The sequence below is a fragment of the Arachis hypogaea genome, chromosome 3 (assembly GCF_003086295.3).
Source record: "Arachis hypogaea cultivar Tifrunner chromosome 3, arahy.Tifrunner.gnm2.J5K5, whole genome shotgun sequence".
Taxonomy (NCBI): Eukaryota; Viridiplantae; Streptophyta; class Magnoliopsida; order Fabales; family Fabaceae; genus Arachis; species Arachis hypogaea.
Genome location: NC_092038.1, coordinates 112597665 through 112625458, shown reverse-complemented (window position 1 = coordinate 112625458; position 27794 = coordinate 112597665). Strand labels below are relative to the sequence as shown.

The following is a 27794-nucleotide window of genomic DNA, read 5'->3' as shown; positions in this document are numbered from 1 at the left end:
TTAAAGCCAGCTATAGAAAACAGTTATAATTTTTGTTAGCCAATAATTTTGCCAACATATATATATATACTCTAACTAAACAATTTCAATTATCCTCTAACTAAATTTCAATCAAGCATCAAATCTAATTTATGTAACTGTATTATTTTTTATTAGAATATAATTATGATCAATTAGGATCAATTAACATTATTTAGCATATCTGAATATTTATTATAGGATATTACGTTTTTATTATTATGATTCTCTTAACACCTATGAATACCCTTTTATATTGTATCATTAAAATAACTTGAATACACTCAATAATATACAAATTCTTTCTCCAATTTAGCCTTTGTTTCTAACATTTTTAAAGCCAGCCATAGAAAACAGGCATAATTTTTGTTGGCCAATAATTTTGCCATAAATATATATCCTCTAACTAAACAATTTCAATCAAGCATCAAATCTAGTTTATGAAAAAAGAAAAGTTAACTCAACATGCTTGTCTCAGCTTGCAAATTCCTTTGCCTTTCTTTTCTTGTTCTAAGTTCAAGATCAAAGAGGAAGTAGCACTTATTTTGTTCTCTCGCATAGTGAACATTACCATTCATCCTACTAAGCATTTTTCTTGACATATATAGCCCTAAACCTTCTTGTGTAGTCCATTGATTCCCTTCTTCAAACATATCCTGAAGTGTGTTAGAAGGAAGACCTTGACTGGAATGGCTCATTCTGTAAAAAAAGTGTGGTTAAATAACAGGCTAGTTTGCATAAGACTACTTTTTTTTTTAGATAATTGATTCATGTCTCGACATTTCATAAGAGTGGAGAATTGTTACACTGATTGGATTTAATACTTTCATAAATTAAAGACTCAAATACAAGGAAAATTATTTGCATATGACTCAAAAGCACACTTGGTTATGACTAGTAAAGAAAAATTGCTTTAATGAATTATGACCAGTTCTAAAGTGCAATGTCATTTAGAGGAACTTTTAAGGGCATGTGATATTTAGGAACGTCTTGTTTTTGGCATTAATTTACATATGGGGCTTTGCATTAGAAATGTTTTAGAACTGAGGCATTAACGTTAGTGAGTAACGTTATAATCCTATATCTGATTGGAAGAATGAAAATTTCACATGGTTCTACTTCTGGATGATTTGATTACTAGAAAACGTGTAACACATGGTATATCCAAGTCAAAGAAAGTTGGACTTCCCTAGTCAAAGAGGTCCAATTTTCAAAATAACTTATTCACACATGGATCAGACATATTACATTAACATTTGCAGAAGTTTCACTTCCCCAAAAAAGAGAATGATCAACTAATATTAACTTTCATAACTTAAGAAAATCAAATGCTAGATGTTTAAGACACTGATCCATTGTGGGAAAGATATGTTAGCAATCAGATTACTCCCTTCACTTCCAAATAACTAACTCCAGTTTTAATTTAGCCGGAAACATCTTGATTTTAGATAAAAGAGCCATGATAAAGAGATAAAATAAGTTCTGAACTTGAAATGGATAAACTCATGGCCGTCCTGAATTATCTTCAAACCAGGTGAAATCTTTGGAAATGGTGTATGGTTGACTACATTAAACAGAATGTCAGATAAGACCACTTGAAGCTTTATTTGGTCACCATACAGAGCAAGTGTTTTCATTTCATCAGGAATTTCATGAAACAGCTGCAAGCTTTTTCCTCTCACCAACAGCATCACTTGACTCACAATGGCATCTAGAATACTCCCAAGAAGAAATTCCTCCATGTTTAGCTGCACACTGCTGCTATTAATATTATTAGCGTTAAATTTAAGAAAAGTCTGTCTTTTTTGTTTAGCTGGGGAAATTAGTTATGCATAAAATCATTATATTGTTTCATATATTTCTGAATAACTGTAAAATAACAAATAACACATACATGAAATGTTAAGATAGGTGATAAATTTAGTCTGTAACTAATAAATTTCTATAACAAATAGTTATTTAATCATCACAATTAAATTAAGGGTGTCTGACAGATACTTTGAAACGTAAATCTTTTAAAATTTGAGATATAACATATAAGTCAAGAAAGGAAATTAAGGATCGGAATTCAACGTGCCTATGAAAATGGATCACGATCACTTACCCTTCATTGATACTTCCTATATCTGGCTTTCTGAGACAGCTGTTTTCTCCAGAAGCTTATGCGTTTAAAGGATTCATCATCTCTTGTAATATATAAGCATACTCCTTAGACTCAGATATTCTCTTCCTCCTCTCAGGAAGATTTTGTCCATTCGGATCGCGAGATACAATCTGCAAGAAGCAGAAACAGCCAATCATGTTCCCACTCGTATCGATCCTCTTGTTAGCGGTGATGTAAGCCTCTATCAAAAAATCCCAAGGGAAACTTCTCGAATTCATGTCCGCTAATTCCCCGGTAAAGCAAGATCATGAAGTTAGTCAGTGTATCTTGACCTTTCAGTCTAACAAAGCTTCCAAAGATTTCCCCGGGAAGAAGTTTTCCTATGACTTCATCTCTCTTCCAGCCACTTAGTTATCCTTTCCATGCCTGCATTCCATTCGGATTGAGACTCTGTATGATAGCTTTGTAATCACCTTCCAACTTGACAAATTTGTTGTTGAGTTAAATGTATAACTAATTTTAAATTGATGATGACAAACATTATTTTATTGGGTTAAACAGCCAATTAGTTTTGATTGTGTTTGATTAGTATTTCAGGTTAAAGAAATAAAATAGTAGCAGCCCAAACAAATGGAACAAAGAAACAGAAGCTATCAGTGTGTAGAAGTTATAAGCGAAGCCCAAAAATAAATTGTGACAAGGAAATCATTTGGGCTGAATAGAAAGAAATCAATCCAAGCCCATGTTCCTCATTCAAGTTGAAGCAATCGTTCACCTTACTTGCTTCGGTCAGACTAAGAGAAAAAGGGAGAGAGAGAGCTTCATTCTTCTTGTTCATTTCACCAAAGAAGAAAGAAAGAGAAAGGTAAAACTCAAAAGGTAGTGTCTAATAACCTAAATCAAAGCAAGCTAACCTAAGTCAGAGGATAAAGCTAATTTATTTCTATTTGCATGCAATTTACTTTCTTTACTCCTTCTTTAAATTTCTGTAACTCCAATTTGGGATAAATGGAGAAAGTGTTCTCTGATAATCACTGCTATGAATCAAAGACAAAAATTGTTTCTTAGGGACAAAGCACTTGCTCAAGGGTTCAGATTTGGGTTTACCATTGAAACATTTCTCTTTGCTGATCTGAGGTCTTCGTTCAAGTAAAAAGACCAACTTTAAAATCCCTAATTTGGGAATTAATTGAAGAAAGTGAAATGACAAGCTTGGAAAACACACAGCTCGAAGAGTTGACTCAGAAGAGATCAAAATAGCAACTTGCAAAGAGGTACAAAAAAATCTTCATCTTTCTGAAGAAAAGGAGAGAGAATCAGATATTGAGTTTGCCTTAAAGAGCTTATCTGTTAAGAGTTCATCAATTTTGGACAGTGTTTTCTAAGTTAAAGAAGCATTCCGCTAAAATGAAGAACTTAATCAGAGTCAGCTGAATCCGGTTCAACTTATAGCAACAGAGACTGTTGATGCATTAATCTCCTTCATGTTTTACATTTTGTATTTCATTTTCAATGTATATCTTTCTGTAATTTTTTGAGAGGCAAAAGGCTGAAAGAGAGAATTCAAGAAAAAGCCATTGAGTGACAAAAGGCTGAGTGAAACACTTGAGAGAAAAGCCTAGAGTTATTTCATATTTCTTTAGGTTGTTTCATATGTCTTGTATCTTGTACCTGTGAAGTGCCCCTTTCTAAGTTGGGTTAGCACTTAGAGTGAAGAATTAGGTATTAGTATAACCAAGTCAAGTTAGGTAAGAACTTGAGAGAGAAAGGATTGAGTAAATTCTAAGAAATTGGTGTATGTAATACTTTAACTATAGTGGAAATTCCACCACTGTTGTGGAAGAGACTGGATGTAGGTTGCATTGTACAAGGCAACTGAACCAGGATACATGTATGTATCATCTTTTTTCTATTTCTCTAAGTTCTATTTTCTGATATTTATGAGATAAAATGAAATTGTCTCATAAAATTTTTGCTGCACATTTCAAACAGTTTTTAACTGTAACTTAGATATTAAAGGCTTGATTCATTAAAGAAAAAGAAGGCCATAGATTCAACCCCGCTTCTCTAATCCTTCCACAACCTTCAATTGGTATCAAGAGTCAAGGTCTCAAGAATCAAGCTTCACCGTTTGGAGCAAAGGTTTAATGGCGAACAACTTAGGCACAACCACAGTTGCCTACACTCTAATAGAAGGTTGGTCAAACAATAGGCCTCTCTTCTTCAACGGGAAGAACTATGCTTACTGGAAAGAAAGGATGCAAATCTTCATCCAATCTATCGACTACAACATATGGAAGATTATTGTGAGCGGCCCCAAGATTTCAACAAAGACAAGTGCTGATGGAATAGTGACTCCAAAAGAAGAAACTGAATGGAACGATGATGAAAAAAAAGTGGAGCTGAATGCTAAAGTCATCAATCTTCTACACTGTGCTATCAGCTTTGAGGAGTATCGAAAGGTGTCAAGATGCAAGACGGCCAAAGAAATCTGGGAGAAACTCCAGGTTACACATGAAGGCACCAAACAAGTTAAAGAAACAAGGATTGATATGTTGCGAAAGGAGTATGAGATGTTCAACATGAAGGATGGAAAAAGTATTGATGAAATATTTGAGAGATTCTTAATCATAATAAACAGCCTTGATGCTATGGGTTTAACACACACAGATCAAACATTAATGAGAAAAGTCCTTAGAAGCCTCACAAAAGAATGAGAAACAAAAACTAATGTCCTAGCCGAGAGTAATAACCTAAATCCCATAACCTATGATAAGCTGAGAGGGAAACTTCTTGCTTATAAAACCACACACACAAGCTAAGACTCAAAAGAAAAGGGAATATCCCTTAAGTCAAAAATTGAACCAAAAGGGAGTGAATCTAGTGATAGCTTTTTAGATGATGAACTTGTATTTTTTGCTAGGAGACTTAGAAGGCTAATGAGGAACAAAGGAAAATACAAAGGCTCGAGTTCAAAGGAGTACAAAAAGGACATGAGCAAAGTGATTTTTCACAATTGCAAGGAGGATGGACATCTCAAGTACAGCTGTCCGAAACTCAAGAAGGAGGACAAAGGAAAGAAAGAAAAGAAGAGAGTACTCATGGCATCTTTGGAAGATCTTGAGAACGATTCAGATGAGGAAGAAGACTTCGAATGCGAAGCTCAAATCTGCTTTATGACTGGTGAGGATCAACTTGATGAGGTAAATTACTATGACCTATCCATAGATGATTTACATGTTATCATAAATGATCTCACCCTCAATTCTGAAAAAAAATGCTGAAAAAATACAATAAATGCAAATCTGAAAAAGAAATGTTGAAAGATGAAAATAATTTTTTGAAAGAAAAGGTGAAGGAAACCGAATGTGCTTTAGATATTATTGAAGAAAATAGATTTCTGAAATCTGAACTTGAGAAACTAAAAGGAAAGCACATTGTGGATCCTTCTCCAGAGCTTATTCCTGAAAATGAAAGACCAAATGAAATGATTAAAAGATTGAATAGCAATCTAGCAAATTTTGCTCAAAGTTCTAGCAACTTGGAATAATTACTCGTAAATCAAAGACCATTGTTTGAAAAATCTGGTTTAGGATATGTGACAAAAGATAATGCAGTTTTTTATAGTTCTTCTACAAAATTTACTGCTTCTTCTTCAAAAACAAAACCTATCATCAATAAATATGGTTTCAGACATGTTTCCACCTATGAAGAGGAATTTAAAAAACCCTATCCTGATGAAATTGCATCATCTTCAAGAACTAAACCTATATCAAACAAGTCGAGTCTGGGCTATGTCTCAAATAATGAGATTGCTTTCAAAATTCCACAATTTTGCAAAAGAACCTCTTATTCAAGAAGCCTATATGCTTTCAAAAATTCTGATTTGAATGGTCTTGAAAAAAGAAACAAAAATAAATTTGTTAAGAGAAATGATCATTCTTCAAAAATTAGAAAACCTCAACCTTTTAATCATTTCCAACATCAAAATTTAAATCAACTTCAGCAACATGCATAAAAAAATCATTACCTTAATTGTAAGAAAACTGGTCACTCTTACTTGCAATGCTTCATTAAAAAAAGATAAGTAAGAAACCAAACTTACAATGTTGTTTGTGACTTTAATGCACTTGGACAACCAAGGTGGATTAATTTCAAAGGATCCAAATTAATTTGGATACCTAAGGTTACTTAAAATTTTATGCAGATTTGGCTAGCATCCAAGAAGAAGAGAGATATGTGGTACTTAGATAGTGGGTGCTCTAGGCACATGATTAGAAGGTCAACTTTCTTCATCAAACTCAACAAGTATGATGGAGGTTTTGTGACCTTTGGAGATAATGGAAAAGGTAAAATATTTGCTATTGAAAAAGTAGGTAACAATCATTCTACTTTCATTGATGATGCCTTTTTAGTAAATGGCTTGAGGCATAATCTTTTGAGCATAAGTCAATTGTGTGATTTCGGTTATTTGGTGATATTCAAAAGATTGAAATGCTGTGTTGTGAGTGAAAAGACTAATGATGTATTGTTTATTGCTAAGCGTTATGATAATGTGTATTGACTTACACTTGATGAACTAAAGGATCAAAATGTAGCTTGTTTTCATTCCAAAGAATCTGAAAAGTGGCTATAACACAAAAGATTAGGCCACGCTAGCATATTTTAAATTAACAAGTTTGTCAAGAAAGTATTAGTAAGAGGTCTTCTTTTGATAAAATTTGACAAAGACATCACTTGTGATGCTTGTCAAATCGAAAAACAAAGAGTTCATTTAAATAAAAGGAAGACATCTCTACTAAAAAATTACTTAAATTGCTACATATTGATTTATTTGGTCTAACAAGAACTAAAAGCTTAGGTGGTAAATATTATAGTTTGGTAATTGTGGATCACACTAGGTTTGGTTGGGTTTTATTTCTTGCACACAAAAATGAAGCCTTTTCGGCTTTTGAGATTTTTAGCAAGGAAATTCAAAATGAAAAGGATTTAAAGATTGCCTCAATAAAAAATGATAATGGAACTGAATTTGAAAATAATTTATTTGAATCCTTTTATGAGAAATTTGGAATATCACACAATTTTTCTTGTCCAAGAACACCGCAACAAAACGGTGTTGTTGAAAGAAGAAAAAGAAGCATTCAAGAAATGACAAAAGCTATATTTTGTGAAATCAATATTCCAAAATTTCTTTGGGCTGAAGCTGTTAACACGGCATGCCACATTTTGAATAGAATAATCATAAGAAAATTCTTGAAGAAAACTCCTTATGAACTTTGGAAAGGTCACTCACCAAACTTGAATTACTTACATATCTTTAGATGCAAAAGTTTTGTCTTAAATAACAAAGAAAATCTAGGAAAATTTGATCCAAAAGCATATAAATGTTTATTTGTAAGATATTCCACAACTAGCAAAGCCTATAGAGTTTATCATCAAGATGCAAGAATTATAGAGGAGTCCATACATGTTACCTTATGTGACACTAACTTGGTTCAAAGTATCTTGGAAGATTGTGATGTAGGAAATCAAGTTCAGGGCAAAGAAGGAGAATCCAAAAATCAAGAGAAATAAATTTCTGGGCCATCTGAATCTGATAAAGCTGCTGTAGGAGATTTTACAGGAGACAATTCTGTTTTGTCTCATGAATCTGGCGAAATTTCTGACAATACAATTTCTTTGGATCCTACAGTGACCGAAACTGCTCCTAAGTCTACAAGACCCCATGAGTGGAGATTCTTAAAGAATTATCTACAGGAATTTGTCATTCGAGATATTTCTCAAGGTGTCAAGACACGTTCCTCCATAAGAAAAGCAAATGAAGAAACAAATTTGGCTTTTCTCTCTCAAATTGAGCCTCAAAACATACATGAAGCTCTCAATGACTCTTCATGGGTAAAGGCTATGGAAGAAGAGTTTGGTGAATTTGAAAAGAACCAAGTTTGGACACTTATTCCAAAGCCAATGGAAATAAGGTGATCGGCACTAAGTGGATATTTAAGAACAAATTAGGAAAAGATGGTAGCATTGCTAGAAACAAAGCAAGACTAATGGCACAAGGATATGATCAAGAGGAAGTGATAGACTTTGATGAATCCTTTGCACCTGTTGCCCGAATGGAAGTCATAAGACTTCTTCTCGCCTATGCTGCTCATTGTGGTTTCAAATTGTATCAAATGGATGTGAAATGTGCATTTCTAAACGGTGTAACAGATAGAAAAGTGTATGTGGCACAACCACCTGATTTTGAAAATAAGAAATTTTTTAATTATATTTTCAAACTCTCAAAAGCCCTTTATGGGTTAAGACAAGCTCCTAGGGCTTGGTATGAAAGACTTAGCTCTTTTTTTTTTTGAAAAATGGATTTCAAAGAGGCACCACTGACACTACTCTATTTATTAAAAATTCTAATGATTCTTTCATTTTAGTCCAAATTTATATTGGTGATATTATTTTTGAATCAGCAAATGAGATCTTTTGTACTGAATTTGAAAAACTTATGACAGGTGAATTTGACATGAGTATGATGCGTGAACCAAATTTTTTTCTTGGGCTTCAAATTAAGCAAACTGAAAATGGCATTTTTATTCATCAAGAGAGGTATGCGAAGAAACTAGTTAAGAAATTTGGTATGAAAAATGCCAAACCCATGGGAACTCCCACGCACCCTAACTCAAAGTTAGAAAAGGGTGAAACTGAGAAAGTTGTTGATGAGACTAGGTATATGGTGCACGAAATTGTGATCATCAATGGCGCCATCAACATGGTACGCACAATTGTAATCTCAACTCTTTATCACAACTTCGCACAACTAACCAGCAAGTGTACTGGGTCGTCCAAGTAATAAACCTTACGCGAGTAAGGGTCGATCCCACAGAGATTGTTAGTATGAAGCAAGCTATGGTCACCTTGTAAATCTTAGTCAAGCAAACTCAAATGGTTATGAATGATGAATAAAACATAAAGATAAAGATAGAGATACTTATGCAATTCATTAGTGGAAATTTCAGATAAGCGTATGGAGATGCTGTGTTCCTTCCGTCTCTCTGCTTTCCTACCGTCTTCATCCAATCCTTCTTACTCCTTTCCATGGCAAGCTGTATGTAAGGGTTTCACCGTTGTCAGTGGCTACCTCCCATCCTCTCAGTGAAAATGTTCAACGCACCCTGTCACGGCACGGCTATTCATCTGTCGGTTCTCAATCAGGTTGGAATAGAATCCAGTGATTCTTTTGCGTCTGTCACTAACGCCCAGCCTTCAGGAGTATGAAGCTCGTCACAGTCATTCAATCATTGAATCCTACTCAGAATACCACAGACAAAGTTTAGACCTTCCGGATTCTCTTGAATGCCGCCATCAATTCTAGCTTATACCACAAAGATTCCGGTTAAAGAATCCAAGAGATATCCACCCAATCTAAGGTAGAACGGAGGTGGTTGTCAGGCACGCTTTCATAGGTGAGAATGATGATGCGTGTCATGGATCATCACATTCATCAAGTTGAAGAACAAGTGATATCTTGGAACAAGAACAAGCGGAGTTGAATAGAAGAACAATAGTAATTGCATTAATACTCGAGGTACAGCAGAGCTCCACACCTTAATCTATGGTGTGTAGAAACTCCACCGTTGAAAATACATAAGAACAAGGTCTAGGCATGGCCGAATGGCCAGCCTCCCAAAGAGGGTTCAATCATAAAAACATGATCAAAAGATGAGCTAGAGATCTAAAGTGATCAAAAGATGAAAATACAATAGTAAAAGGTCCTATATATAGAGAACTAGTAGCCTAGGGTTTACACAGATGAGTAAATGACATAAAAATCCACTTCCGGACCCACTTGGTGTGTGCTTGGGCTGAGCATTGAAGCATTTTCGTGTAGAGACTCTTCTTGGAGTTAAACGCCAGCTTTTGTGCCAGTTTGGGCGTTTAACTCCCATTCTTGTGCCAGTTCCGGCGTTTAACGCCGGGCAGTTTTGAGCTGATTTGGAACGCCGGTTTGGGCCATCAAATCTCGAGCAAAGTATGGACTATTATATATTGCTGGAAAGCCCAGGATGTCTAATTTCCAACGCCATTGAGAGCGCGCCAATTGGGCTTCTGTAGATCCAGAAAATCCACTTCGAGTGCAGGGAGGTCAGAATCCAACAGCATCTGCAATCCTTTTTAGTCTCTGAATCAGATTTTTGCTCTCAAGTCCCTCAATTTCAGCCAGAAAATACCTGAAATCACAGAAAAACACACAAACTCATAGTAAAGTCCAAAAAAGTGATTTTTAACTAAAAACTAATAAAAATATACTAAAAACTAATTAGATTATACTAAAAACATACTAAAAACAATGCCAAAAAGCGTATAAATTATCCGCTCATCACAACACCAAACTTAAATTGTTGCTTGTCCTCAAGCAACTAAAAATCAAATAAGATAAAAAGAAGAGAATATGCAATGAATTCCAAAAACATCTATGAAGATCAGTATTAATTAGATGAGCGGGGCTTTTAGCTTTTTGCCTCTGAACAGTTTTGGCATCTCACTCTATCCTTTGGAATTCAGAATGATTGGCTTCCTTAGGAACTCAAAATCCAGATAGTGTTATTGATTCTCCTAGTTAAGTATGATGATTCTTGAACACAGCTACTTTTTGAGTCTTGGCTGTGGCCCAAAGCACTTTGTCTTCCAGTATTACCACCGGATACATACATGCCACAGACACATAATTGGGTGAACCTTTTCAGATTGTGACTCAGCTTTGCTAGAGTCCCCAACTAGAGGTGTCCAGGGTTCTTAAGCACACTCTTTTTGCCTTGGATCACACTTTTATTTCTTTCTTTTTCTTTCTTTTTCTCTTTCTCCCTTTTTTTTCGTTTTTTTTGTATTCACTGCTTTTTCTTGCTTCAAGAATCATTTTTATGATTTTTCAGATCCTCAGTAACATGTCTTCTTTTTCATCATTCTTTCAAGAGCCAACATTCATGAACCACAAATTCAAAAGACATATGCACTGTTTAAGCATACATTCAGAAAACAAAAGTATTGCCACCACATCAAAATAATTAAACTGTTATAAAATTCAAAATTCATGCAATTCTTCTCTTTTTCAATTAAGAACATTTTTTCATTCAAGAAAGGTGATGGATTCATAGGACATTCATAACTTTAAGGCATGGACACTAAGACACTAATGATCACAAGACACAAACATAGCTAAACATAAGCATGATTTTTCGAAAAACAGAAAATAAAGAACAAGGAAATTAAAGAACGGGTCCACCTTAGTGATGGCGGCTTGTTCTTCCTCTTGAAAATCCTATGGAGTGCTTGAGCTCCTCAATGTCTCTTCCTTGCCTTTGTTGCTCCTTTCTCATGATTCTTTGATCTTCTCTAATTTCATGGAGGAGGATGGAGTGTTTTTGGTGCTCCACCCTTAGTTGTCCCATGTTGGAACTCAATTCTCCTAGGGAGGTGTTTAGTTACTCCCAATAGTTTTGTGGAGGAAAGTGCATCCCTTGAGGCATCTCAGGAATTTCATGATGAGAGGGGTCTCTTGTTTGCTCCATCCTCTTCTTAGTGATGGGCTTGTCCTCATCAATGGGAATGTCTCCCTCTATGTCAACTCCAATTGAATAACAGAGGTGACAAATAAGATGAGGAAAGGCTAACCTTGCCAAGGTAGAGGACTTGTCCGCCACCTTATAAAGTTCTTGGGATATCACCTCATGAACTTCTATTTCTTCTCCAATCATGATGCTATGAATCATGATAGCCCGGTCTATAGTAACTTCGGACCGGTTGCTAGTGGGAATGATTGAGCGTTGGATAAACTCCAACCATCCCCTAGCCACGGGCTTGAGGTCATGCCTTCTCAATTGAACCGGCTTTCCTCTTGAATCTCTCTTCCATTGGACGCCCTCTTCACAAATGACTGTGAGGACTTGGTCCAACCTTTAATCAAAGTTGACCCTTCTAGTGTAAGGATGTTCATCTCCTTGCATCATGGGCAAGTTGAATGCCAACCTTACATTTTCCGGACTAAAATCCAAGTATTTCCCCCGAACCATAGTAAGCCAATTCTTTGGGTCCGGGTTCACATTTTGATCATGGTTCTTGGTGATCCATGCATTGGCATAGAACTCCTGAACCATTAAGATTCTGACTTGTTGAATGGGGTTGGTAAGAACTTTCCAACCTCTTCTTCGGATCTCGTGTCGGATCTCCGGATATTCACTCTTTTTGAGTTTGAAAGGGACCTCGGGGATCACCTTCTTCAAGGCCACAACTTCATAGAAGTGGTCTTGATGCACCCTTGAGATAAATCTCTCCATCTCCCATGACTCGGAGGTGGAAGCTTTTGCCTTCCCTTTCCTCTTTCTAGAGGTTTCTCCGGCCTTGGATGCCATAAATGGTTATGGAAAAATAAAAAGCAATGCTTTTACCACACCAAACTTAAAAGGTTTGCTCGTCCTCGAGCAAAAGAAGAAAGAAGAGAGTAGAAGAAGAAGAAATGAAGGAGATGGAGGAGGCTTTGTGGTTCGGCCAAAGGGGGAGAAGTAGTGTTTAGGTTGTGTGAAAATGAAGGAGTGAAGATGGGTTTATATAGGGGTGGGGGGAGGGTTATGGTTCGGTTATGGGAGGGTGGGTTTGGGAGGGAAAGTGGTTTAAATTTGAATGGTGGGGTAAGTGGGGTTTTATAAAGGATGGATGTGAGTGGTGAAGAGAAAGATGGGATTTGATAAGTGAAGGGTTTTTGGGGAAGAGGTGTTGAGGTGATTGGTGAGTGGGTGAAGAAGAGAGAGAGTGGTAGGGTAGGTGGGGATCCTGTGGGGTCCACAGATCCTGAGGTGTCAAGGAAAAGTCATCCCTGCACCAAGTGGCGAGAAAAATTGCTCCCTATGCCAATTCTGGCGTTAAACGTCGGGCTGGTGCCCATTTCTGGCGTTTAACGCCAAGTTCTTGCCCTTTACTGGCGTTTAACACTAGTCTGGTGCTCCTTTTTGGCGTTAAACGCCCAGAATGGTGCCAGACTGGGCGTTAAACGCCCATCTACTAGCCTTACTGGCGTTTAAACGCCAGCAAGATCTTCCTCCAGGGTGTTCTATTTTTCTTTCTGTTTTTCATTCTGTTTTTACTTTTTCAATTGATTTTGTGACTTCTCATGATCATCAACCTACAGAAAACATAAAATAACAAAGGAAAATGGATAAAATATAACATTGGGTTGTCTCCCAACAAGCGCTTCTTTAATGTCAGTAGCTTGACAGAGGGCTCTCATGGAGCCTCACAGATGCTCAGAGCAATGTTGGAACTTCCTAACACCAAACTTAGAGTTTGAATGTGGGGGTTCAACACCAAACTTAGAAGTTGGTTGTTGCCTCCCAACACCAAACTTAGAGTTTGACTGTGGGGGCTCTGTTTGGCTCTGTTTTGAGAGAAGCTCTTCATGCTTCCTCTCCATGGTGACAGAGGGATATCCTTGAGCCTTAAACACCAAGGATTCTTTGTTCACTTGAATGATCAATTCTCCTCTGTCAACATCAATCACAGCCTTTGTTGTGGCTAGGAAGGGTCTGCCAAGGATGATGGATTCATCCATGCACTTCCCAGTCTCTAGGACTATGAAATCAGCAGGGATGTAATGGTCTTCAACCTTTACCAGAACATCCTCTACAAGTCCATGAGCTTGTTTTCTTGAATTGTCTGCCATCTCTAGTGAGATTTTTGCAGCTTGCACCTCAAAGATCCCTAGCTTCTCCATTACAGAGAGAGGCATGAGGTTTACACTTGACCCTAGGTCACACAAGGCCTTCTTGAAGGTCATGTTGCCTATGGTACAAGGTATTGAAAACTTCCCAGGATCCTGTCTCTTTTGAGGTAATTTCTGCCTAGACAAGTCATCCTCCCAAGTCTCATTTCCAAATAACTTGTCATTTAGCTTCATGATTACTCCAAGGTATTTAGCAACTTGCTCTTCAGTGACATACTCATCCTCTTCAGAGGAAGAATACTCATCAGAGCTCATAAATGGCAGAAGTAAGTCCAATGGAATCTCTATGGTCTCATTTTGAGTCTCAGATTCCCATGGTTCCTCATTGGGGAACTCATTGGAGGCCAGTGGACGTCCATTGAGGTCTTCCTCAGTGGCGTTCACTGCCTCTTCCTCCTCTCCAAATTTGGCCATGTTGATGGCTTTGCACTCTCCTTTTGGATTTTCTTCTGTATTGCTTGGAAGAGTACTAGGAGGGAGTTCAGTAATTTTCTTGCTCAGTTGACCCACTTGTCCCTCCAAGTTTTTAATGGAGGACTTTGTTTCAGTCATGAAACTTTGAGTGGTTTTGATTAGATCAGAGACCATGGTTGCTAAGTCAGAGTTGTTCTGCTTAGAACTCTCTATCTGTTGCTGAGAAGATGATGGAAAAGGCTTGCTATTGCTAAACCTGTTTCTTACACCATTATTGTTGTTGAAACCTTGTTGAGGTCTCTGTTGATCCTTCCATGAGAGATTTGGATGATTTCTCCATGAAGGATTATAGGTGTTTCCATAGGGGTCTCCCATGTAATTCACCTCTTCCATTGAAGGGTTCTCAGGATCATAAGCTTATTCTTCAGATGAAGCTTCCTTAGTACTGCTTGGTGCATTTTGCATTCCAGACAGACTTTGAGAAATCATATTGACTTGCTGAGTCAATATTTTGTTCTGAGCCAATATGGCATTCAGAGTGTCAATCTCAAGAACTCCTTTCTTCTGATTTGTCCCATTGTTCACAGGATTTCTTTCAGAAGTGTACATGAATTGGTTATTTGCAACCATTTCAATTAGTTCTTGAGCTTCTGTAGGCGTCTTCTTCAGATGAAGAGATCCTCCAGCAGAGCTATCCAAAGACATCTTGGACAGTTCAGACAGATCATCATAGAAAATACCTATGATGCTCCATTCAGAAAGCATGTCAGAGGGACACTTTCTAATTAATTGTTTGTATCTTTCCCAAGCTTCATAGAGGGATTCTCCTTCCTTCTGTCTGAAGGTTTGGACTTTCACTCTAAGCTTACTCAATTTTTAAGGTGGAAAGAACTTTGCCAAGAAGGCATTGACTAGCTTTTCCCAAGAGTTCAGGCTTTCTTTAGGTTGTGAGTCCAACCATATCCTAGCTCTGTCTCTTACAACAAAAGGGAATAGCATAGGTCTGTAGACCTCAGGGTCAACCCCATTAGTCTTGACAGTGTCACAGATCTGCAAGAATTCAGCTAAAAACTGATGAGGATCTTCCAATGGAAGTCCATGGAACTTGCAATTCTGTTGCATTAGAGAAACTAATTGAGGCTTAAGCTCAAAGTTGTTTGCTCCAATGGCAGGGATAGAGATGCTTCTCCCATAGAAGTCGGGAGTAGGTGCAGTAAAGTCACCCAGCACCTTCCTTGCATTGTTGGCATTGTTGTTGTTTTCGGCTGCCATGTCTTCTTCTTTGAAGATTTCTGTTAGATCCTCTATAGAGAGTTGTGCCTTAGCTTCTCTTAGCTTTCGCTTCAAGGTTCTTTCAGGTTCAGGATCAGCCTCAACAAGAATGCTTTTGTCTTTGCTCCTGCTCATATGAAAGAGAAGAGAACAAGAAAATGTGGAATCCTCTATGTCACAGTATAGAGATTCCTTAAGGTGTCAGAGGAAAAGAAAAATGGAAGGAAGAAGTAGAAAATTCGAACTTATCAATGAAATATGGAGTTCGAATTATGCATTAAGGAATAGTGTTAGTCCATAAATAGAAGGATGTGAGAAGAGGGGAAGAAATTTTCGAAAATAATTTAAAAAGATTTTAAAAACATTTTGAAAAACTTTAATTGATTTTCGAAAACCAAGATTGAGAAAGAAGTAAAGTGATTTTTGAAAAAGATTTTGAAATTAGAAATTAAAAAGATATGATTGAAAACTATTTTGAAAAAGATGTGGTTAAGAAGATATGATTGGTATTAAAAAAAAGATGTGATTGAGAAGATATGATTTGAAAAACATTTTAAAAAAAATGATTTGATTTTAAAAATTAATAACTTGGCTAACAAGAAAGGATATGATTCAAACATTAAACCTTTCTCAACAGAAAAGGCAACGTACTTGAAATGTTGAATCAAATCATTAATTGATAGCAAGTATCTTTGAAAATAGAAAGAAATTGATTTTGAAAAAGATTAGATTGAAAAGATTTGATTTGAAAAAGATTTGATTTTGAAAAAAATTTTGAAAACTAAAAAAAAAAATTTGATTTGAAAACAAAATCTTCCCTCTTGTGCCATCCTGGCGTTAAACGCCCAGAATGGTGCACATTCTGGCATTTAATGCCCAAAGCACTACCTTTTTGGGCGTTAAACGCCCAGCCAGGCACCCTGGCTGGCGTTTAAACGCCAGTTTGCCTTCTTCACTGGGAATTTTGAACGCCCAGCTTTTTCTATGTAGTTCCTCTGCTGTATGTTCTGAATCTTCAATTCTCTGTATTATTGACTTGAAAAGACACAAATTAAAAATATTTTTGGATTTTTAATAATGAAGAATAATCAAAATGCAACTAAAATCAAATAAACAATGTATGCAAGACACCAAACTTAGAAGTTTGTATACTACTGACACTAACAAAATGAGAATGCATATGAGAAACACAAACACTCAAGTCAAGAGAGATTAAAGATCAGAGTAATGAAATCATCAAGAACATCTTGAAGATCACTTAAGACACATGAATGAATGCAAGAAAACAGAAACATGCAATTGACACCAAACTTAATATGAAACACTAAACTCAAACAAGAAATATTTTTGGATTTTATGATTTTGTAATTTTTTTTTTGGATTTTTCGAAAATTAAGTGAAGAGGAAAAGTAAAGATATCAAAATTCTCAATGAGAATTCCAGGAATCACGCAATGTTAGTCTAAAGCTTCAGTCTAAAGGAATTAGACATGGCTAGTCAAGCTTCAGCAGGACATTACATTCAAGAGCTAAATTGATGAAGATCAATCAGCTTTGGTGATGATAAGAACATCACCTTGAAACACTAGAATTCATTCTTAAGAACTCTGAAGAAAAATGGCTAATCTAAGCAACAAGATGAACCGTCAGTTGTCCAAACTCAACGATCCCCGGCAACGGCGCCAAAAACTTGGTGCACGAAATTGTGATCATCAATGGCGCCATCAACATGGTACGCACAATTGTAATCTCAACTCTTTATCACAACTTCGCACAACTAACCAGCAAGTGTACTGGGTCGTCCAAGTAATAAACCTTACGCGAGTAAGGGTCGATCCCACAGAGATTGTTGGTATGAAGCAAGCTATGGTCACCTTGTAAATCTTAGTCAGGAAAACTCAAATGGTTATGAATGATGAATAAAACATAAAGATAAAGATAGAGATACTTATGCAATTCATTAGTGGGAATTTCAGATAAGCGTATGGAGATGCTGTGTTCCTTCCGTCTCTCTGCTTTCCTACTGTCTTCATCCAATCCTTCTTACTCCTTTCCATGGCAAGCTGTATGTAAGGGTTTCACCGTTGTCAGTGGCTACCTCCCATCCTCTCAGTGAAAATGTTCAACGCACCCTGTCACGGCACGGCTATTCATCTGTCGGTTCTCAATCAGGTTGGAATAGAATCCAGTGATTCTTTTGCGTCTGTCACTAACGCCCAGCCTTCAGGAGTTTGAAGCTCGTCACAGTCATTCAATCATTGAATCCTACTCAAAATACCACAGACAAGGTTTAGACCTTCCGGATTCTCTTGAATTCCGCCATCAATTCTAGCTTATACCACAAAGATTCCGATTAAAGAATCCAAGAGATATCCACCCAATCTAAGGTAGAACGGAGGTGGTTGTCAGGCACGCATTCATAGGTGAAAATGATGATGAGTGTCACGGATCATCACATTCATCAAGTTGAAGAACAAGTGATATCTTGGAACAAGAACAAGCGGAGTTGAATAGAAGAACAATAGTAATTGCATTAATACTCGAGGTACAGCAGAGCTCCACACCTTAATCTATGGTGTGTAGAAACTCCATCGTTGAAAATACATAAGAACAAGGTCTAGGCATGGCCGAATGGCCAGCCTCCCAAAGAGGGTTCAATCATAAAAACATGATCAAAAGATGATCTAGAGATCTAAAGTGATCAAAAGATGAAAATACAATAGTAAAAGGTCCTATATATAGAGAACTAGTAGCCTAGGGTTTACACAGATGAGTAAATGACATAAAAATCCACTTCCGGGCCCACTTGGTGTGTGCTTGGGCTGAGCATTGAAGCATTTTCGTGTAGAGACTCTTCTTGGAGTTAAACGCCAGCTTTTGTGCCAGTTTGGGCGTTTAACTCCCATTCTTGTGCCAGTTCCGGCGTTTAACGCCGGGCAGTTTTGAGCTGATTTGGAACGCCGGTTTAGGCCATCAAATCTCGGGTAAAGTATAGACTATTATATATTGCTGGAAAGCCCAGGATGTCTAATTTCCAACGCCGTTGAGAGCGCGCCAATTGGGCTTCTGTAGCTCCAGAAAATCCACTTCGAGTGCAAGGAGGTCAGAATCCAACAGCATCTGCAGTCCTTTTTAGTCTCTAAATCAGATTTTTGCTCAAGTCCCTCAATTTCAGCCAGAAAATACCTGAAATCACAGAAAAACACACAAACTCATAGTAAAGTCCAAAAAAGTGATTTTTAACTAAAAACTAATAAAAATATACTAAAAACTAACTAGATCATACTAAAAATATACTAAAAACAATGCCAAAAAGCATATAAATTATCCGCTCATCAGTATAGAAGAATGATTGGATCTTTTATGTACCTAACTTCCTCTAGACCTGACTTTGTACAAAGTGTTGGAATGTGTTCAAGATTCTAATCACAACTAAAAGAGTCACATCTTTTAGCAGTTAAGAGAATTATTAGATATGTTCATGGCACATCCAATTTTGGTTTGTGGTATCCTAAGATTGATGATTTTTCTACAGTTATTTATTATGATGCAGACTTTGCTTGAGATAGAGTGGATAGAAGGAGTACATCAGGCATATGCTGTTTTCTTGGAAAGTCTCTAAACGTCTGGTCAAGTAAGAAGTAGTCAACAGTGGCATTATCCACTGTAGAGGATGAGTATATAGCTACTTTTTCATGTTGCTCTCAGCTTATTTGGTTGAAAACCTAAGTTGCTAATTATAAATTAAATGCTGAAAATATTTCCTTGTTATGTGACAATATGAGTGCCATAAATATTTTGAAAAATTCAATTTTGCACTCTAGAACTAAACATATTGAGGTGAGATTTTACTCAATAAGAAAACATGTTCAAAAAGGAAATATTAGCATTCAATTTGTAAAATCGGAAGATCCATTAGCAGATATTTTCACCAAACCTCTAGCTGAAGACAGATTTTGCAAGCTTAGGACTAATCTAGGGATTTTAAGTCATGATTCACTATTTGTGCATTGCTGATGTTTTTGTTGAAGTTTTTGTCTCTCAGGTGTGGATGAGACAATTTTGGGCAAGTGAAGAACCATCTCTCTGAATATCACTTTCGGGGCTCATTTGCACGATCTGAATTTTCTGGGCCAACCCTTCAGTTTAGAGCTATGTTGGTCCAATATGTTTTCTTAAACACCACCATGTCTGGGCCCAATGAGTGTTACATTATTCATGTGATATTTTGTGTTTTGTCTTTTAGTGAAAAAGTTTCTTTTAAAATTGTTTTGTTTTATTTGTTAATAAAATCAAATCACCTTTTCTATGATGTCAAGTCTTCTTAAGGTTTAGTCATAGGTGATGCAGTTGCATGTTTCAAGAAACCTTCTTTCTTGGTGCAGTTACCAAATTTGTCTCTTCATAACTCCTTCTAACGTCTCCTCGGTTCTTCCCCACTACCTTTAGTGCTTTGTTTCATTCAAAACCTGAGTTCACTCCAATGAGGAAGAAAAACTGTGATTCAAAAGAGTCTAAGGACTAAAATCTTCAAACTCCCAGAGAAATCTAGATCCTCTAATCGCTCCTAAGATCGGACATTCACACCCTCTCTATCTCCTTCTACCTCTCTTCCTCGTACAGACCCCATGGCACGAACGAAAAACCCTTCAAGGTTTCCTTCTTCCTCCAAGCCAACGGCATTTCCCAACGCTCCTTCCAAGCCAAGTACTTCGAAAGGGAAGCACCCTGCTGCAGAGGAACCTGTGCCTGAACCTACAAGACCTAAACCTAGGTCCGCTCCTCTTTGTCCTCAAAGAGGTAATCCTCGCATTCCTCTCAAATCAGTTAAAGAGCTCTCTATTGATCCTTTTGTACACAAATCACACTTTATGACCTCCCACTTAAATTACAATCCTCTCCGTTTTTGATCTGCCATGAACAATGATTTCTATGATGGTGTTATTGCTCATCATACCATATGTCCCATCTTTTTGGTTGATTTACCAAATCTAAAAAAGAAAGGTTTTATTTATGCTAAAAATTTTGAATTTCTGGGCTGGAACCATATTTCTAAAATAAAAAAAAACCAATTTACCCAGTTTTAGTCAAAGAGTTTTATGCAAACATGACCTATCATGAGGGCAGCATTCACTCCTATGTCAAAGGCCGAGATATTATTCTAAACAATGAAACCATCAGTGATTCTTTGAAATACACTGATGTTGGTGCTTGTGCATACACCTCGGGTAAGTGGGATAAAGGAGTGGGTCTTTCTTACAATGATGCTTTGGCCTATGTATGTGAACGCATATCTTTGATTAATGGCATTACTCCAACTCACAAAACTCTTGGTTATACTCGTGCTCAGTTACATCGCATAGTGAACCATACCATCCTTCCTCAAATTGGCTCATATCAAAGGGTGTCTTTCTATGACACTTTGGTTTTGTATGCTATTCTCATAAAAACCTGAAATTTCTTTTACATACCTAATAGTAAGAGATATATTTGATTGTGTTAGAAGTGAGAAAGATAAAGCTCTTCCTTATGGCATGTTCTTAACCTGTATTTTTGAATATTTTGGTGTTGACTTGTCAAATGAGACATAAGAAAATAGACACTCATATATAAAAAGAGGTGGTTCAGTGAAACAGCAAAAAAATGGACCAACTCGAACTGAAAGGGTGGTTATTGATGATGATGATAATGATGATGATGATGATGATGACTATGAACGGAAGAATCCTCTCCTCTATCTACCTCTAGGACTTCAGCTTCTACTGAACACAAATCACTTTTATATGGAGTGGTGAAAAGTGTAGTCCAGGAATTTATCTTTCAATCTAACCATCTAATTGCAATGAGCAAAGAAGAGGAAACTTGCTACCAAGCATGAAAACTTCCTCAGAAAGTCCAGAGATAGAGTGGCAATTTTCATGAAGTTCATTGACAATCTCCAAGAGGATGAAACAATGGCCAATGATCCTGAAGATCATGCTGATTTTGATGAAGAGGATGGTTTGGATGCCTAAGGATGCCTCCTCTATTGCTATTTTCTATGTTGTTTTATTATGATAATTGTCTCATAGAACTATTGTATTTTGTGTTTTGACTTCTTATTTGTCTCGAATGATTGTAATCCGATTAACAACTATTAATTTTGCTTTTATTTTTCTACTTATCTGGAATATGTCTTAACTATTTGCTGTAGGTCTGAAAGTTGGTTGTATTTTCTCCCTTGATGACAAAAGAGGGAGTAGTATTAAAGTTAGTTGGCATCACATTTGTTTCTTTGCTCATCTTTTGTTGCTCTTGCATTATTTGGGCTTACTGGTCTTGCTATTTTTGGTACATTGATTGGCTATGTTTCATGAGTTGTTGAAATTGTTTGAAAATCTTACTGAATGCTTCATCCATGGACAACAAATCGTATGTAGTATATTGTTGTATTCCCTATGTTAATATGTAAACAAGAAAGATGAGAAGAGCACAAATTCAGGAGGAGCAATGATGAGCGGATATTTTATACACTTTTTGGCATCATTTTCATATTGTTTTAGTGAAAAATTCACATTTTTGGATTCTACTTTGAGTTGTTGTATTTTATGGTGATTTCAGGTAATTTCTGGCTGAAATTGAAGAGCTTTGGCAAAGTCTAATTCAGAGGCAAGGAAAGCGTAGCAGATGCTGTCAGAATCTGACCTCCGTGCATTCGAACGAGTATTTCTAAAGCTATAGAAGTCTAAATGACGCGTTCTCAGTGGCATTAAAATGCTAACTTCCAGAGATTTTCAGTAATATATAATGGTTTATACTTTTATTTGAAGGAGCCTGCCCATACTGGGCGTTGAACGCCAAGGAGCTACCCTCTGGTTGGCGTTCAACGTCCCAAGGAGACAAGCCAGTGTTGAACACCTAAAACCACCCCCTTTGGGGCGTTCAACGCCCATTCTTCAAGTTAGACGCCAAGCTCAGCCCAAGTACTCAACCAAAGTGGGCCCAAGGATGGATTTTCGCACCTCTAATGTAGTTTGTCATACTTTTTGTACTTCTTAGTTATTAGATTAGTATTTAAAGGAGAATATCACCCATGTTTAGGATCTTCTACCTCATCTTTACCTTTTCACATTTACACTACTGTAAGCATGAGAAACTAAACTTCCTAAGTTAGGGTTAGGAGCTCTGCTGATTCTCATGGATTAATAATATTACTATTATATTTCAATATATGTATTCCATTCTCTTGTGCATTTTCGTTCTTCATCTCATGAATTGAGGATGACCCATGAAAATCATCCTTGTTCTACATGGGTTCCGTGCGACTCCTGACCCGGATAGTATTGAACCACAGCTAGTTAATGCACTACGGATTCCAAGAGGTTCTTGGGCGACATTGAATATGTGACATATAATCCCGTTGACCGTGGGTTACTGAGGTTTCTATGGCATCAAGGCTAGAGTATGAGAAGTAGTGTTCCCTGATCCAAAAGATCCAACCTTGTTTGTGGCATTTTGAGTAGGTTTGCGAAGGGGAGTGAATTGCGTAGGTCTTCACCTTGGATTATAGTAGGAAGCCATGAGTTAACTTGATGACGATGCTACATGAGTTGCTCAGATATGGTGGACTGCTATGGTTTAGAAGAGACTAACTTGATGAGGATGATACATGAGTTAGTCAATTACGCTGCCATTGAATGAGTCATTCGTTGTTGAAGTAGACAGTAAGAAAAGTTAATCTGGAAAGAATACGCATCTCCGAAACCTTAACTAATATCTATCACTGCTTTTACAATAATCTGGTATTTCGTTCTTTACTTTTCGCTTATGCTTCTTAATAAACAACCATCTTTTCTAATCGCCTCACTCACCTGAGGTATTACTTGGACGACCCGGTGCACTTTCTGGTTAAGTTGTGTGGAGTTCAACTTTACGCACCAAGCAACTCTTGGAAAGAAAAAGGGGAGCAATTCAAATGCAAGTAACATCACCTAAAGGGAAGTACCTCAACCTTAATTAAAAATTCAATCCCTTTGATTAATGTCACAATTATGTTTGTCATCAAGGGAGAGATTATTAAGTTAAGTGTATAACTAATTTTAAATTGATGATGACAAACATGATTTTTTTGGGTTAAACACCCAATTAATGTTGATTGTGTTTGATTAGTATTGCAGACTAAAGAAATAAAATAGCAGCAGCCCAAACAAATGGAACAAAGAAACAGAAGGTGCTATAGTGTGCAAAAGTTACAAGCGAAGCCCAAAAATAAATTGTGACAAAAAAGTCATTTGGGCTGAATAGAAAGAAACCAATCCAAGCCCACGTTCCCCATGCAAGTTGAAGCAATTGTTCACCTTACTTGCTTCGGTCAGACTCAGAGAAAAAGAGAGAGAGAGCTTCATTTTTATTGTTCGTTTCACCAGAGAAGAAAGAAAGAGAAAGGTAAAACTCAAAAGGAAGTGTCTAATCACCCAAATCAAAGCATGCTAAGCTAAGTCATAGGACAAACGTAATTTATTTCCATTTGCATGCAATTTACTTTCTTTACTCCTTCTCCAAATTTCTGCAACTTCAATTTAGGATAAATGGAAAAATATTCTCTGATAATCACTGTTGTGAGTCAAAGGCTAAAATTATTTCTTGGGGACAAAGCACTTGCTCAATGGTTCAAATTTGGGTTTGCCATTGAAACATTTCTCTTTGCTGATCTAAGGTCTTCGGTTAAGCAAAAAGACCAGCTTTAAAATCCCTAATTTGGGAGTTAATTGAAGAAAGTGAAATGACAAGCCTGGGAAGCACACAACTCGAAGAGTTGACTCAGAAGAGATCAATAAAGCAACTTGCAAAGAGGTACAAAAAGAAAAATCTTCATCTTTCTGAAGACAAGGAGAGATAACCAGATATTGAGTTTGCCTTGAGGAGCTTCTCTGTGAAGATTTCATCAATTTTGGATAGTGTTTTCTAAATTAAAGAAGCATTCTGTCAAAATGAAGAACTTAATTAGAGTCAGCTGAATCCGGTTCAACTTATAGCAACAGAGGCTGTTGATGCATTAATCTCCTTCATGTTTTACAGTTTGTATTTCATTTTCAATATATATCTTTCTGTAATTTTTTGAGAGGCAAAAAGCTGAAAGAGAGAATTCAAGAAAGAGCCAATGAGTGACAAAAGGCTGAGTGAAACACTTGAGAGAAAAGCCTAGAGTTATTTTAGATTTTTTTAGGTTGTTTCAAATCTCTTGTATCTTGTACCTAAGAGGTGCCCCTTTCTAAGTTGGGTTAGCACTTAGAGTGCAAAGTTAGGTATTAGTATAACCAAGTCAAGTTAGGTAAGAACTTGAGAGAGAAAGAATTTGAGTAAATCCTAAGAAATTGGTGTATGTAATACTTTAACTATAGTGAAAATTCTACCATTATTGTGGTGGAAACTGGATGTAGGTTATATTGCATAAGGCAACTGAACCAGGATACACGCTTGTGTCATCTTTCTTCTCTTTCTCTAACTTCTATTTTTTGATATTTATAAGACAAAATCAAATTGTCTCATAAAAATTTTGCTGCAGAGTTCAAATAGTTTTTAATTGTATATATATTAAAGGCTTGATTCATTAAAGAAAAAGAAGGCCATAGATTCAACCCCCTTCTCTAAACCTTCCACAACCTTCATTTGTCTAGAACAACTTTCTCACAAGTGATATCTTGGCTTACAAAGCATACCCCAACAATAGCATTTGTGTAATCTCTCCTTGTGCAAGCATTCACTATGAGATATACAACTCCATTTTGTTGTTCCTAAAGTGTTTTAATTTCAACTCAAATTTCTTGTCTTCCAAGCATGAAGAACACATCACCAGTTAATTCATATAGAAATATGATTATTAATAATATGATATGCTTTGCTATAGATCTTAGCATAATTTTATTTCAATAATTTAACTTGGTTCCTTTAAGATATTCTGCATATGGAATGATCTTGAATGAAAGAAACTATGAAAAGAAGAGAATTTAGGAAGAGAAGAAATAAAATTCATTTGCAAATAAACTCCAATTTTCACATCATTTCAAAAGCATATTGAATTATACATAATGCTGGTATTTTGATTTTGGATTAAAGCTGATGAAATTCAACAGTTACAACCGAGGAAAACCAGATACATTCGTTCACACATAGCAATGCAAAGTTTACACCACAAAATTTTGTGTTGTTTACAAACTTAGAATATTTAAAAACTGAAGTCTAACGAGGACTAAAGTATGTGTAGATCAGAATCAATAACAAAGATTTTGAAAATTTCAGATGATAAAAATTGAATCAAATTCTAAAAGATTGCTCAAATAATTCGCTACCAAGATAGTTGAGAGAAATTTATTCAAGCTGAATCATATCTGACATTTGATTAAGTTAGCAATACCTAAAAATACAATAGCAATTGAACTTTCCCACAAGAAATTAGTTACCTTGCAAGGCTTTGCTTTGAATATTTTCAAGTTTGTTGCGCGAGTCTACATGCGCTACTCCACTCACTAGTGATTTTCCAATAGCTTCATTTGCCAGCAAAACTATCAATTCTGCAATTTTCACATTCCAACCATTAATTAGGCCACCTGTGTCAACCCCGAAAATCGGCACAGTTGTTGTCTCAATTAACCTCACCATTTCAAATGCTACTGAACTTAGCTCATCAATCCCAGCATCACTTCTCTATATATGTAGTTCATAGCCTTAATACTACTATTCTCTGAATTGTGAAATGATTCTCTAATTATAAGTTGCAATGAGTGAATAGAATTGATTTCGGAAGCCTCCCAAGGCAAACGTTTGCTCTTAACAACTTCAAGAAATGCTTTGAATAATGATCTTGGATTCATTTTCCCTCCATCATCCTTATCCTCAAGATGGTGTTTGGCCCCTCCCCACTTAACTTCCTTAGCAGTGTGAGACCGAAACCAGAACAAGAAATGCCTCGGAATGATTCGCGCTATCGCTATGCCACACATGCATCCCCAAGTAAAGCAGCACCAAGATAACTAGCATCATCCAAACTGTCTGTACTCAAACCAGTCGAGTTGCCATGAGTACTAAGCAACCATTCAACAATGTCTTTTACCTGCTATTCGGATAGTGTTGTACCTAACAACCAATAGTTCCCATCTTAATACAGGGCAGCCCCATCACACTTGACGAGATCCTTGATATTAGAAGACTAAGTAACAATCCCAAACGGTGTGTCATGAAGGAGCATGTCACACAGCAAAGTTTATTGAGATCCTTGATATTAGGACAAGCTTTATTGACATAGCTATAATCTACGCACATCCGTCACTTCTAGTTCTGTTTTTTCGCAAGTACCATATTGAAGGCTTTCTAAGCAAAGAGGTCAGTGTTTTATTGTAAGAATTCAACAAGTTTTGCCTTTAATCCTTCATCAGGTTAGCCCCGATGTTTGTTGTCTTTTCTGCCTGATCTCCGATTTGAACCTCTTCAATTTTTCCGTCGGGTTGTGGTTGTAGCTCTTTTCGTGCTCGAACACTGCCGAGTTCAATAGTGTTGACTTGCTTACCTTTATACTGCCTCTTAGGTTTAGGCTTTCATTATAACACTTTCTTGCTAACTTCTGATCTTCTTTGACAGTGGCAATTTCCTCTGAGGTAAAAAATTTCATGCATAGGTAAGGTGTAGAAACAACTGCAGCTAGCCGATTTAAAGTTGTCCGACCTATTAAGTCATTGTAGGGTGATGTCACAATGATCACATTGTAGTTAACGTTTAAGGTTCTTGATTTCGTACCCTTACCAAAAGTAGTATGTAATGAGATGAAACTAAGAGTTTAGAAGAGCATATCTCCTAATCGGATGGATAAGCCCTCAGCTCCTTTTCATCTAACTTGAGCTTGTCGAAGGCAGGTTTCAACAATATATCTGTAAGACCCCGAATTTTTTGAAAATTAAATAATAAATTATTTATCATTTATTATATTTATTTAAGATTATAATTTAAGATATTTATATATATAAATTAGGTAATTTTTTACTTATGATTTAAAGGTTTAGTAATTGAATAATAATAAGGATTTTATATGCTTTAATTTAAATAATAAGATTTTGAACTTTATTTTATGATTTTAAAGGAAATTGATTTTATTATCTCTAATTCTTGAATTAGAGTAATTGTTTAAAAATAATTTGTAAGTTTATGAATAAATTGTGCTTTCTTTTAAATATAATTTTATTGGATTAAAATT

At 36.4% G+C, this 27794-nt stretch overlaps 1 pseudogene; it reads right to left on the bottom strand.

Moving 5' to 3' along the window:
- Window positions 1–262: 262 nt before the first annotated feature.
- Window positions 263–26810, bottom strand: LOC112771086 (phytochrome E-like; annotated as a pseudogene).
- Between the last annotated feature and the right edge of the window lie 984 nt (window positions 26811–27794).